The sequence below is a fragment of the Carassius carassius genome, chromosome 8, assembly GCF_963082965.1.
Source record: "Carassius carassius chromosome 8, fCarCar2.1, whole genome shotgun sequence".
Lineage (NCBI taxonomy): Eukaryota > Metazoa > Chordata > Actinopteri > Cypriniformes > Cyprinidae > Carassius > Carassius carassius.
In genome coordinates this window covers 31,345,769-31,355,744 of record NC_081762.1, presented here as the reverse complement: position 1 = coordinate 31,355,744, position 9,976 = coordinate 31,345,769, and the positions used below count along the sequence as shown (strand labels likewise).

Genomic DNA, 9,976 nt, shown 5'->3' with positions numbered 1-9,976 from the left:
CCCCATTTTTAGGTCAATTAAGAGGCCAACTTGCATTCGTTAGCCTTTCACACTGTCTCGAGGACTTTGATTGCTTCCACGTTAGTTCATGTTCCTTCTTTTGTTGATGCTGGAATAGCTCTTTTTTGTTAGCTTAGGGAAAGAAGGCTCGTTGGTCTAGGGGTATGATTCTCGCTTTGGGTGCGAGAGGTCCAGTGTTCAAATCCCGGACGAGCCCTTGTTCAAGTTAAAACGTGAAGCTTTATTGTCTCATTGCATTCACAAACATTATGGCAGGTTTTTTCCAATCAGGCAGACATGGATGGCTAAGCCAGGCCGGATAGCTCAGCTGGTTACAGCGTGGTGCTAATAACGCCAAGGTCGCGTGTTCAATCCCCGGAATGGCCAGCTGTTTTTATTGTCTGGGGGCTCATCTCTGCTCTGCTCTTCATTTCCGACAAAGAGTAGGGTGATCTCACTGAAATCACTGCTTGCTAAGCAGAGGTTTGTTGTAGCAGAAATAGCTCATTTTGGAGAGCGTTAGACTGAAGATCTGAAGGTCCCTGGTTCGATCCCGGGTTTCGGCAACATCTCCCACACTTTTCCCTTTTTTGAGGCGGGCCATTGACCAAAAATCACTGGGTTCCAACCTCTCTGTATAACTGCTTCCCCACAGCCAGAGAGCTATCTGTTTCCAAGTTGGCCTCCAACCAAGCAGTTTTGGTTCCATGGTGTAATGGTCAGCACTCTGGGCTTTGAATCCAGCAATCTGAGTTCGAATCTCGGTGGAGCCTGTGTGCTTTCTTGCCGCAGGAAAAGATAAAACAGCACTAGTTTGGCGATGGTGCCAGTGTTTGTGGCCCTGTGAGTAACAGCTGCACCAGTTAAGGTTCCATGGTGTAATGGTTAGCACTCTGGACTCTGAATCCAGTGATCCGAGTTCAAATCTCGGTGGGACCTATTTTGCCACCAGTTTGCGCAGGACCTTCTCGGTCTTGTTACGCCAGTATGCATGTGTATGGATTCTTGTATTATGTAGGCTACCTTGGAACACGCGGGTCATGCAGACAACTTCTCACCTCTTTTGCTCACACTGACTTAAAGTCTAAGGAAGCGGTTCTCAATTCTAGTCCTCGCTCCCCCAGGTCTGCATGTTTTGCATGTCTCTCTTTGTTAGCACACCTGATTCGGATAATCAGCTCATTAGAAGTGAGCTCCTAGTGATTGACATGGTCCCTACACAGTGTTCATTGCTCCCCACTCCCTGAGCAGGGGAAATCCGTCAAAGTATACTTCACTTTGGAACATTGGTTCACGGATTTGTGCTGCGCAACTTCTTCACACATGGAGAAGTGTGACATCCTTTACCTCTGTATACCTCGATACACCACTGTATTACTCACTGTGAATTGAACTTATACATATTCTTTGAAATTGAATCACGGAGGGCTGTCATGTGATGTCCAGTTCTCAGGGCACTTACGTTCGAATGGAACAAATGTCTGAAGCTATACAAGAAACTTACAAAATGTGAAGAGCAGGGGGCGCGAGGACTGGAATTGAGACCCGCTGGTCTAAGTGACATCTGACCGTTTCAGCTGTCCTCCCTAACATCCCTCTACATGTTAGATACAGCCCCATTTTTAGGTCAATTAAGAGGCCAACTTGCATTCGTTAGCCTTTCACACTGTCTCGAGGACTTTGATTGCTTCCAAGTTAGTTCATGTTCCTTCTTTTGTTGATGCTGGAATAGCTCTTTTTTCTTAGCTTAGGGAAAGAAGGCTCGTTGGTCTAGGGGTATGATTCTCGCTTTGGGTGCGAGAGGTCCCGGGTTCAAATCCCGGACGAGCCCTTGTTCAAGTTAAAACGTGAAGCTTTATTGTCTCATTGCATTCACAAACATTATGGCAGGTTTTTTCCAATCAGGCAGACATGGATGGCTAAGCCAGGCCGGATAGCTCAGCTGGTTAGAGCGTGGTGCTAATAACGCCAAGGTCGCGTGTTCAATCCCCGGAATGGCCAGCTGTTTTTATTGTCTGGGGGCTCATCTCTGCTCTGCTCTTCATTTCCGACAAAGAGTAGGGTGATCTCACTGAAATCACTGCTTGCTAAGCAGAGGCTTGTTGTAGCAGAAATAGCTCAGTTTGGAGAGCGTTAGACTGAAGATCTGAAGGTCCCTGGTTCGATCCCGGGTTTCGGCAACATCTCCCACACTTTTCCCTTTTTTGAGGCGGGCCATTGACCAAAAATCACTGGGTTCCAACCTCTCTGTATAACTGCTTCCCCACAGCCAGAGAGCTATCTGTTTCCAAGTTGGCCTCCAACCAAGCAGTTTTGGTTCCATGGTGTAATGGTCAGCACTCTGGGCTTTGAATCCAGCAATCTGAGTTCGAATCTCGGTGGAGCCTGTGTGCTTTCTTGCCGCAGGAAAAGATAAAACAGCACTAGTTTGGCGATGGTGCCAGTGTTTGTGGCCCTGTGAGTAACAGCTGCACCAGTTAAGGTTACATGGTGTAATGGTTAGCACTCTGGACTCTGAATCCAGTGATCTGAGTTCAAATCTCGGTGGGACCTATTTTGCCACCAGTTTGCGCAGGACAATGTCTGAAATACTTTTCGGCACCTTTTAGTCCGAAAAAATTAACTAACGTAGAGAGTGTGTATGGATTCTTGTATTATGTAGGCTACCTTGGAACACTCGGGTCATGCAGACAACTTCTCACCTCTTTTGCTCACACTGACTTAAAGTCTAAGGAAGCGGTTCTCAATTCTAGTCCTCGCTCCCCCAGGTCTGCATGTTTTGCATGTCTCTCTTTGTTAGCACACCTGATTCGGATAATCAGCTCATTAGAAGTGAGCTCCTAGTGATTGACATGGTCCCTACACAGTGTTCATTGCTCCCCACTCCCTGAGCAGGGGAAATCCGTCAAAGTATACTTCACTTTGGAACATTGGTTCACGGATTTGTGCTGCGCAACTTCTTCACACATGGAGAAGTGTGACATCCTTTACCTCTGTATACCTCGATACACCACTGTATTACTCACTGTGAATTGAACATATACATATTCTTTGAAATTGAATCACGGAGGGCTGTCATGTGATGTCCAGTTCTCAGGGCACTTACGTTCGAATGGAACAAATGTCTGAAGCTATACAAGAAACTTACAAAATGTGAAGAGCAGGGGGCGCGAGGACTGGAATTGAGACCCGCTGGTCTAAGTGACATCTGACCGTTTCAGCTGTCCTCCCTAACATCCCTCTACATGTTAGATACAGCCCCATTTTTAGGTCAATTAAGAGGCCAACTTGCATTCGTTAGCCTTTCACACTGTCTCGAGGACTTTGATTGCTTCCAAGTTAGTTCATGTTCCTTCTTTTGTTGATGCTGGAATAGCTCTTTTTTCTTAGCTTAGGGAAAGAAGGCTCGTTGGTCTAGGGGTATGATTCTCGCTTTGGGTGCGAGAGGTCCCGGGTTCAAATCCCGGACGAGCCCTTGTTCAAGTTAAAACGTGAAGCTTTATTGTCTCATTGCATTCACAAACATTATGGCAGGTTTTTTCCAATCAGGCAGACATGGATGGCTAAGCCAGGCCGGATAGCTCAGCTGGTTAGAGCGTGGTGCTAATAACGCCAAGGTCGCGTGTTCAATCCCCGGAATGGCCAGCTGTTTTTATTGTCTGGGGGCTCATCTCTGCTCTGCTCTTCATTTCCGACAAAGAGTAGGGTGATCTCACTGAAATCACTGCTTGCTAAGCAGAGGCTTGTTGTAGCAGAAATAGCTCAGTTTGGAGAGCGTTAGACTGAAGATCTGAAGGTCCCTGGTTCGATCCCGGGTTTCGGCAACATCTCCCACACTTTTCCCTTTTTTGAGGCGGGCCATTGACCAAAAATCACTGGGTTCCAACCTCTCTGTATAACTGCTTCCCCACAGCCAGAGAGCTATCTGTTTCCAAGTTGGCCTCCAACCAAGCAGTTTTGGTTCCATGGTGTAATGGTCAGCACTCTGGGCTTTGAATCCAGCAATCTGAGTTCGAATCTCGGTGGAGCCTGTGTGCTTTCTTGCCGCAGGAAAAGATAAAACAGCACTAGTTTGGCGATGGTGCCAGTGTTTGTGGCCCTGTGAGTAACAGCTGCACCAGTTAAGGTTACATGGTGTAATGGTTAGCACTCTGGACTCTGAATCCAGTGATCTGAGTTCAAATCTCGGTGGGACCTATTTTGCCACCAGTTTGCGCAGGACAATGTCTGAAATACTTTTCGGCACCTTTTAGTCCGAAAAAATTAACTAACGTAGAGAGTGTGTATGGATTCTTGTATTATGTAGGCTACCTTGGAACACTCGGGTCATGCAGACAACTTCTCACCTCTTTTGCTCACACTGACTTAAAGTCTAAGGAAGCGGTTCTCAATTCTAGTCCTCGCTCCCCCAGGTCTGCATGTTTTGCATGTCTCTCTTTGTTAGCACACCTGATTCGGATAATCAGCTCATTAGAAGTGAGCTCCTAGTGATTGACATGGTCCCTACACAGTGTTCATTGCTCCCCACTCCCTGAGCAGGGGAAATCCGTCAAAGTATACTTCACTTTGGAACATTGGTTCACGGATTTGTGCTGCGCAACTTCTTCACACATGGAGAAGTGTGACATCCTTTACCTCTGTATACCTCGATACACCACTGTATTACTCACTATGAATTGAACATATACATACGCTTTGAACTTGAATCACGGAGGGCTGTCATGTGATGTCCAGTTCTCAGGGCACTTACGTTCGAATGGAACAAATGTCTGAAGCTATACAAGAAACTTACAAAATGTGAAGAGCAGGGGGCGCGAGGACTGGAATTGAGACCCGCTGGTCTAAGTGACATCTGACCATTTCAGCTGTCCTCCCTAACATCCCTCTACATGTTAGATACAGCCCCATTTTTAGGTCAATTAAGAGGCCAACTTGCATTCGTTAGCCTTTCACACTGTCTCGAGGACTTTGATTGCTTCCACGTTAGTTCATGTTCCTTCTTTTGTTGATGCTGGAATAGCTCTTTTTCCTTGGATTAGGGAAAGAAGGCTAGTTGGTCTAGGGGTATGATTCTTGCTTTGCGTGCGAGAGGTCCCGGGTTCAAATCCCGGACGAGCACTTGTTCAGGTTAAAACGTGAAGCTTTATTGTCTCATTGCATTCACAAACATTATGGCAGGTTTTTTCCAATCAGGCAGACATGGATGGCTAAAAAATCACTGGGTTCCAACCTCTCTGTAAAACTGCTTCCCCACAGCCAGAGAGCTATCTGTTTCCAAGTTGGCCTCGAACCAAGCAGTTTTGGTTCCATGGTGTAATGGTCAGCACTCTGGGCTTTGAATCCAGCGATCTGAGTTTGAATCTCGGTGGAGCCTGTGTGCTTTCTTGCCGCAGGAAAAGATAAAACAGCACTAGTTTGGCGATGGTGCCAGTGTTTGTGGCCCTGTGAGCAACAGCTGCACCAGTTAAGGTTCAATGGTGTAATGGTTAGCACTCTGGACTCTGAATCCAGTGATCCGAGTTCAAATCTCGGTGGGACCTATTTTGCCACCAGTTTGCGCAGGACCTTCTCGGTCTTGTTACGCCAGTATGCATGTGTATGGATTCTGGAATTGAGACCCGCTGGTCTAAGTGACATCTGACCATTTCAGCTGTCCTCCCTAACATCCCTCTACATGTTAGATACAGCCCCATTTTTAGGTCAATTAAGAGGCCAACTTGCATTCGTTAGCCTTTCACACTGTCTCGAGGATCAAATCCCGGACGAGCCCTTGTTCAGGTTAAAACGTGAAGCTTTATTGTCTCATGGCATTTACAAACATTATGGCAGTTTTTTTCCAATCAGGCAGACATGGATGGCTAAGCCAGGCCGGTTAGCTCAGCTGGTTAGAGCGTGGTGCTAATAACGCCAAGGTCGCGGGTTCGATCCCCGTACTGGCCAGCTGTTTTTATTGTCTGGGGGCTCATCTCTGCTCTGCTCTTCATTTCCGACAAAGAGTAGGGTGATCTCACTGAAATCACTGCTTGCTAAGCAGAGGTCTGTTGTAGCCGAAATAGCTCAGTTGGGAGAGCGTTAGACTGAAGATCTGAAGGTCCCTGGTTCGATCCCGGGTTTCGGCAACATCTCCCAAAATTTTCCATTTTTTGAGGCAGCCATTGACAAAAAATCACTGGGTTCCAACCTCTCTGTATAACTGCTTCCCCACAGCCAGAGAGCTATCTGTTTCCAAGTTGGCCTCCAACCAAGCAGTTTTGGTTCCATGGTGTAATGGTCAGCACTCTGGGCTTTGAATCCAGCGATCTGAGTTCGAATCTCGGTGGAGCCTGTGTGCTTTCTTGCCGCAGGAAAAGATAAAACAGCACTAGTTTGACGATGGTGCCAGTGTTTGTGGCCCTGTGAGCAACAGCTGCACCAGTTAAGGTTCCATGGTGTAATGGTTAGCACTCTGGACTCTGAATCCAGTGATCCGAGTTCAAATCTCGGTGGGACCTATTTTGCCACCAGTTTGCGCAGGACCTTCTCGCTCTTGTTACGCCAGTATGCATGTGTATGGATTCTTGTATTATTTAGGCTACCTTGGAACACTCGGGTCATGCAGACAACTTCTCACCTCTTTTGCTCACACTGACTTAAAGTCTAAGGAAGCGGTTCTCAATTCTAGTCCTCGCTCCCCCAGGTCTGCATGTTTTGCATGTCTCTCTTTGTTAGCACACCTGATTCGGATAATCAGCTCATTAGAAGTGAGCTCCTAGTGATTGACATGGTCCCTACACAGTGTTCATTCCTCCCCACTCCCTGAGCAGGGGAAATCCGTCAAAGTATACTTCACTTTGGAACATTGGTTCACGGATTTTTGCTGCGCAACTTCTTCACACATGGAGAAGTGTGACATCCTTTACCTCTGTATACCTCGATACACCACTGTATTACTCACTATGAATTGAACATATACATACGCTTTGAACTTGAATCACGGAGGGCTGTCATGTGATGTCCAGTTCTCAGGGCACTTACGTTCGAATGGAACAAATGTCTGAAGCTATACAAGAAACTTACAAAATGTGAAGAGCAGGGGGCGCGAGGACTGGAATTGAGACCCGCTGGTCTAAGTGACATCTGACCGTTTCAGCTGTCCTCCCTAACATCCCTCTACATGTTAGATACAGCCCCATTTTTAGGTCAATTAAGAGGCCAACTTGCATTCGTTAGCCTTTCACACTGTCTCGAGGACTTTGATTGCTTCCACGTTAGTTCATGTTCCTTCTTTTGTTGATGCTGGAATAGCTCTTTTTTCTTAGCTTAGGGAAAGAAGGCTCGTTGGTCTAGGGGTATGATTCTCGCTTTGGGTGCGAGAGGTCCCGGGTTCAAATCCCGGACGAGCCCTTGTTCAAGTTAAAACGTGAAGCTTTATTGTCTCATTGCATTCACAAACATTATGGCAGGTTTTTTCCAATCAGGCAGACATGGATGGCTAAGCCAGGCCGGATAGCTCAGCTGGTTACAGCGTGGTGCTAATAACGCCAAGGTCGCGTGTTCAATCCCCGGAATGGCCAGCTGTTTTTATTGTCTGGGGGCTCATCTCTGCTCTGCTCTTCATTTCCGACAAAGAGTAGGGTGATCTCACTGAAATCACTGCTTGCTAAGCAGAGGTTTGTTGTAGCCGAAATAGCTCAGTTTGGAGAGCGTTAGACTGAAGATCTGAAGGTCCCTGGTTCGATCCCGGGTTTCGGCAACATCTCCCACACTTTTCCCTTTTTTGAGGCGGGCCATTGACCAAAAATTACTGGGTTCCAACCTCTCTGTATAACTGCTTCCCCACAGCCAGAGAGCTATCTGTTTCCAAGTTGGCCTCCAACCAAGCAGTTTTGGTTCCATGGTGTAATGGTCAGCATTCTGGGCTTTGAATCCAGCAATCTGAGTTCGAATCTCGGTGGAGCCTGTGTGCTTTCTTGCCGCAGGAAAAGATAAAACAGCACTAGTTTGGCGATGGTGCCAGTGTTTGTGGCCCTGTGAGTAACAGCTGCACCAGTTAAGGTTACATGGTGTAATGGTTAGCACTCTGGACTCTGAATCCAGTGATCCGAGTTCAAATTTCGGTGGGACCTATTTTGCCACCAGTTTGCACAGGACAATGTCTGAAATACTTTTCGGCACCTTTTAGTCCGAAATAATTAACTAACGTAGAGAGTGTGTATGGATTATTGTATTATGTAGGCTACCTTGGAACACTCGGGTCATGCAGACAACTTCTCACCTCTTTTGCTCACACTGACTTAAAGTCTAAGGAAGCGGTTCTCAATTCTAGTCCTCGCTCCCCCAGGTCTGCATGTTTTGCATGTCTCTCTTTGTTAGCACACCTGATTCGGATAATCAGCTCATTAGAAGTGAGCTCCTAGTGATTGACATGGTCCCTACACAGTGTTCATTGCTCCCCACTCCCTGAGCAGGGGAAATCCGTCAAAGTATACTTCACTTTGGAACATTGGTTCACGGATTTGTGCTGCGCAACTTCTTCACACATGGAGAAGTGTGACATCCTTTACCTCTGTATACCTCGATACACCACTGTATTACTCACTATGAATTGAACATATACATACGCTTTGAACTTGAATCACGGAGGGCTGTCATGTGATGTCCAGTTCTCAGGGCACTTACGTTCGAATGGAACAAATGTCTGAAGCTATGCAAGAAACTTACAAAATGTGAAGAGCAGGGGGCGCGAGGACTGGAATTGAGACCCGCTGGTCTAAGTGACATCTGACCGTTTCAGCTGTCCTCCCTAACATCCCTCTACATGTTAGATACAGCCCCATTTTTAGGTCAATTAAGAGGCCAACTTGCATTCGTTAGCCTTTCACACTGTCTCGAGGATCAAATCCCGGACGAGCCCTTGTTCAGGTTAAAACGTGAAGCTTTATTGTCTCATTGCATTCACAAACATTATGGCAGTTTTTTTCCAATCAGGCAGACATGGATGGCTAAGCCAGGCCGGTTAGCTCAGCTGGTTAGAGCGTGGTGCTAATAACTCCAAGGTTGCGGGTTCGATCCCCGTACTGGCCAGCTGTTTTTATTGTCTGGGGGCTCATCTCTGCTCTTCAGTTCCGACAAAGAGTAGGGTGATCTCACTGAAATCACTGCTTGCTAAGCAGAGGTTTGTTGTAGCCGAAATAGCTCAGTTGGGAGAGCGTTAGACTGAAAATCTAAAGGTCCCTGGTTCCATCCTGGGTTTCGGCAACATCTCCCACACTTTTCCCTTTTTTGAGGCGGGCCATTGACCAAAAATCACTGGGTTCCAACCTCTCTGTATAACTGCTTCCCCACAGCCAGAGAGCTATCTGTTTCCAAGTTGGCCTCCAACCAAGCAGTTTTGGTTCCATGTTGTAATGGTCAGCACTCTGGGCTTTGAATCCAGCGATCTGAGTTCGAATCTCGGTGGAGCCTGTGTGCTTTCTTGCCGCAGGAAAAGATAAAACAGCACTAGTTTGGAGATGGTGCCAGTGTTTGTGGCCCTGTGAGCAACAGCTGCAACAGTTAAGGTTCCATGGTGTAATGGTTAGCACTCTGGACTCTGAATCAAGTGATCCATGTTCAAATCTCGGTGGGACCTATTTTGCCACCAGTTTGCGCAGGACAATGTCTGAAATACTTTTCGGCACCTTTTAGTCCAAAAAAATTAACTAACGTAGAGAGCGTGGCCGCATTGCATCGATGCTCAGTCTGTCTCTTTAGGGCAGTGGTTCTCAAACCTGTCCTGGAGGCACCCCTGCCCTGCACATTTTTATTGTCTCCCTTATTAGACACACCCAAATAAGGTCTCGCGGTCTCTACTAATGAGCTGATGATTTGAAACAGGTGTGTTAGATGAGGGAAACATTCAAAATGTGAAGGGCAGGGGTGCCTCCAGGACAGGTTTGAAAACCACGGCTTTAGGGAACTGTGCGTAAAATGGCACTGTTTTGCAACCAATTTGCAC

General features: G+C 46.9%; 18 non-coding genes across 18 annotated transcripts; all 18 read left to right on the top strand.

The window, feature by feature from the left end:
• Positions 1-701: 701 nt before the first annotated feature.
• trnaq-uug (transfer RNA glutamine (anticodon UUG)) lies at positions 702-773 on the top strand. Its single transcript has one exon. It is a non-coding gene; the product is annotated as a tRNA-Gln (tRNA).
• Positions 774-867: 94 nt separating this feature from the next.
• trnaq-cug (transfer RNA glutamine (anticodon CUG)) lies at positions 868-939 on the top strand. Its single transcript has one exon. It is a non-coding gene; the product is annotated as a tRNA-Gln (tRNA).
• An 820-nt stretch (positions 940-1,759) lies between these two features.
• trnap-ugg (transfer RNA proline (anticodon UGG)) lies at positions 1,760-1,831 on the top strand. The gene has a single exon. It is a non-coding gene; the product is annotated as a tRNA-Pro (tRNA).
• A 276-nt stretch (positions 1,832-2,107) lies between these two features.
• On the top strand, positions 2,108-2,180 carry trnaf-gaa (transfer RNA phenylalanine (anticodon GAA)). Its single transcript has one exon. It is a non-coding gene; the product is annotated as a tRNA-Phe (tRNA).
• A 135-nt stretch (positions 2,181-2,315) lies between these two features.
• Positions 2,316-2,387, top strand: trnaq-uug (transfer RNA glutamine (anticodon UUG)). Its single transcript has one exon. It is a non-coding gene; the product is annotated as a tRNA-Gln (tRNA).
• A 1,016-nt stretch (positions 2,388-3,403) lies between these two features.
• Positions 3,404-3,475, top strand: trnap-ugg (transfer RNA proline (anticodon UGG)). Its single transcript has one exon. It is a non-coding gene; the product is annotated as a tRNA-Pro (tRNA).
• A 276-nt stretch (positions 3,476-3,751) lies between these two features.
• trnaf-gaa (transfer RNA phenylalanine (anticodon GAA)) lies at positions 3,752-3,824 on the top strand. Its single transcript has one exon. It is a non-coding gene; the product is annotated as a tRNA-Phe (tRNA).
• Positions 3,825-3,959: 135 nt separating this feature from the next.
• trnaq-uug (transfer RNA glutamine (anticodon UUG)) lies at positions 3,960-4,031 on the top strand. The gene has a single exon. It is a non-coding gene; the product is annotated as a tRNA-Gln (tRNA).
• A 1,271-nt stretch (positions 4,032-5,302) lies between these two features.
• Positions 5,303-5,374, top strand: trnaq-uug (transfer RNA glutamine (anticodon UUG)). The gene has a single exon. It is a non-coding gene; the product is annotated as a tRNA-Gln (tRNA).
• A 94-nt stretch (positions 5,375-5,468) lies between these two features.
• Positions 5,469-5,540, top strand: trnaq-cug (transfer RNA glutamine (anticodon CUG)). Its single transcript has one exon. It is a non-coding gene; the product is annotated as a tRNA-Gln (tRNA).
• Positions 5,541-5,866: 326 nt separating this feature from the next.
• Positions 5,867-5,940, top strand: trnai-aau (transfer RNA isoleucine (anticodon AAU)). Its single transcript has one exon. It is a non-coding gene; the product is annotated as a tRNA-Ile (tRNA).
• Positions 5,941-6,046: 106 nt separating this feature from the next.
• On the top strand, positions 6,047-6,119 carry trnaf-gaa (transfer RNA phenylalanine (anticodon GAA)). The gene has a single exon. It is a non-coding gene; the product is annotated as a tRNA-Phe (tRNA).
• A 134-nt stretch (positions 6,120-6,253) lies between these two features.
• On the top strand, positions 6,254-6,325 carry trnaq-uug (transfer RNA glutamine (anticodon UUG)). The gene has a single exon. It is a non-coding gene; the product is annotated as a tRNA-Gln (tRNA).
• A 94-nt stretch (positions 6,326-6,419) lies between these two features.
• On the top strand, positions 6,420-6,491 carry trnaq-cug (transfer RNA glutamine (anticodon CUG)). The gene has a single exon. It is a non-coding gene; the product is annotated as a tRNA-Gln (tRNA).
• An 820-nt stretch (positions 6,492-7,311) lies between these two features.
• trnap-ugg (transfer RNA proline (anticodon UGG)) lies at positions 7,312-7,383 on the top strand. The gene has a single exon. It is a non-coding gene; the product is annotated as a tRNA-Pro (tRNA).
• Positions 7,384-7,659: 276 nt separating this feature from the next.
• On the top strand, positions 7,660-7,732 carry trnaf-gaa (transfer RNA phenylalanine (anticodon GAA)). Its single transcript has one exon. It is a non-coding gene; the product is annotated as a tRNA-Phe (tRNA).
• Positions 7,733-8,989: 1,257 nt separating this feature from the next.
• On the top strand, positions 8,990-9,063 carry trnai-aau (transfer RNA isoleucine (anticodon AAU)). Its single transcript has one exon. It is a non-coding gene; the product is annotated as a tRNA-Ile (tRNA).
• A 101-nt stretch (positions 9,064-9,164) lies between these two features.
• Positions 9,165-9,237, top strand: trnaf-gaa (transfer RNA phenylalanine (anticodon GAA)). The gene has a single exon. It is a non-coding gene; the product is annotated as a tRNA-Phe (tRNA).
• Positions 9,238-9,976: the final 739 nt, after the last annotated feature.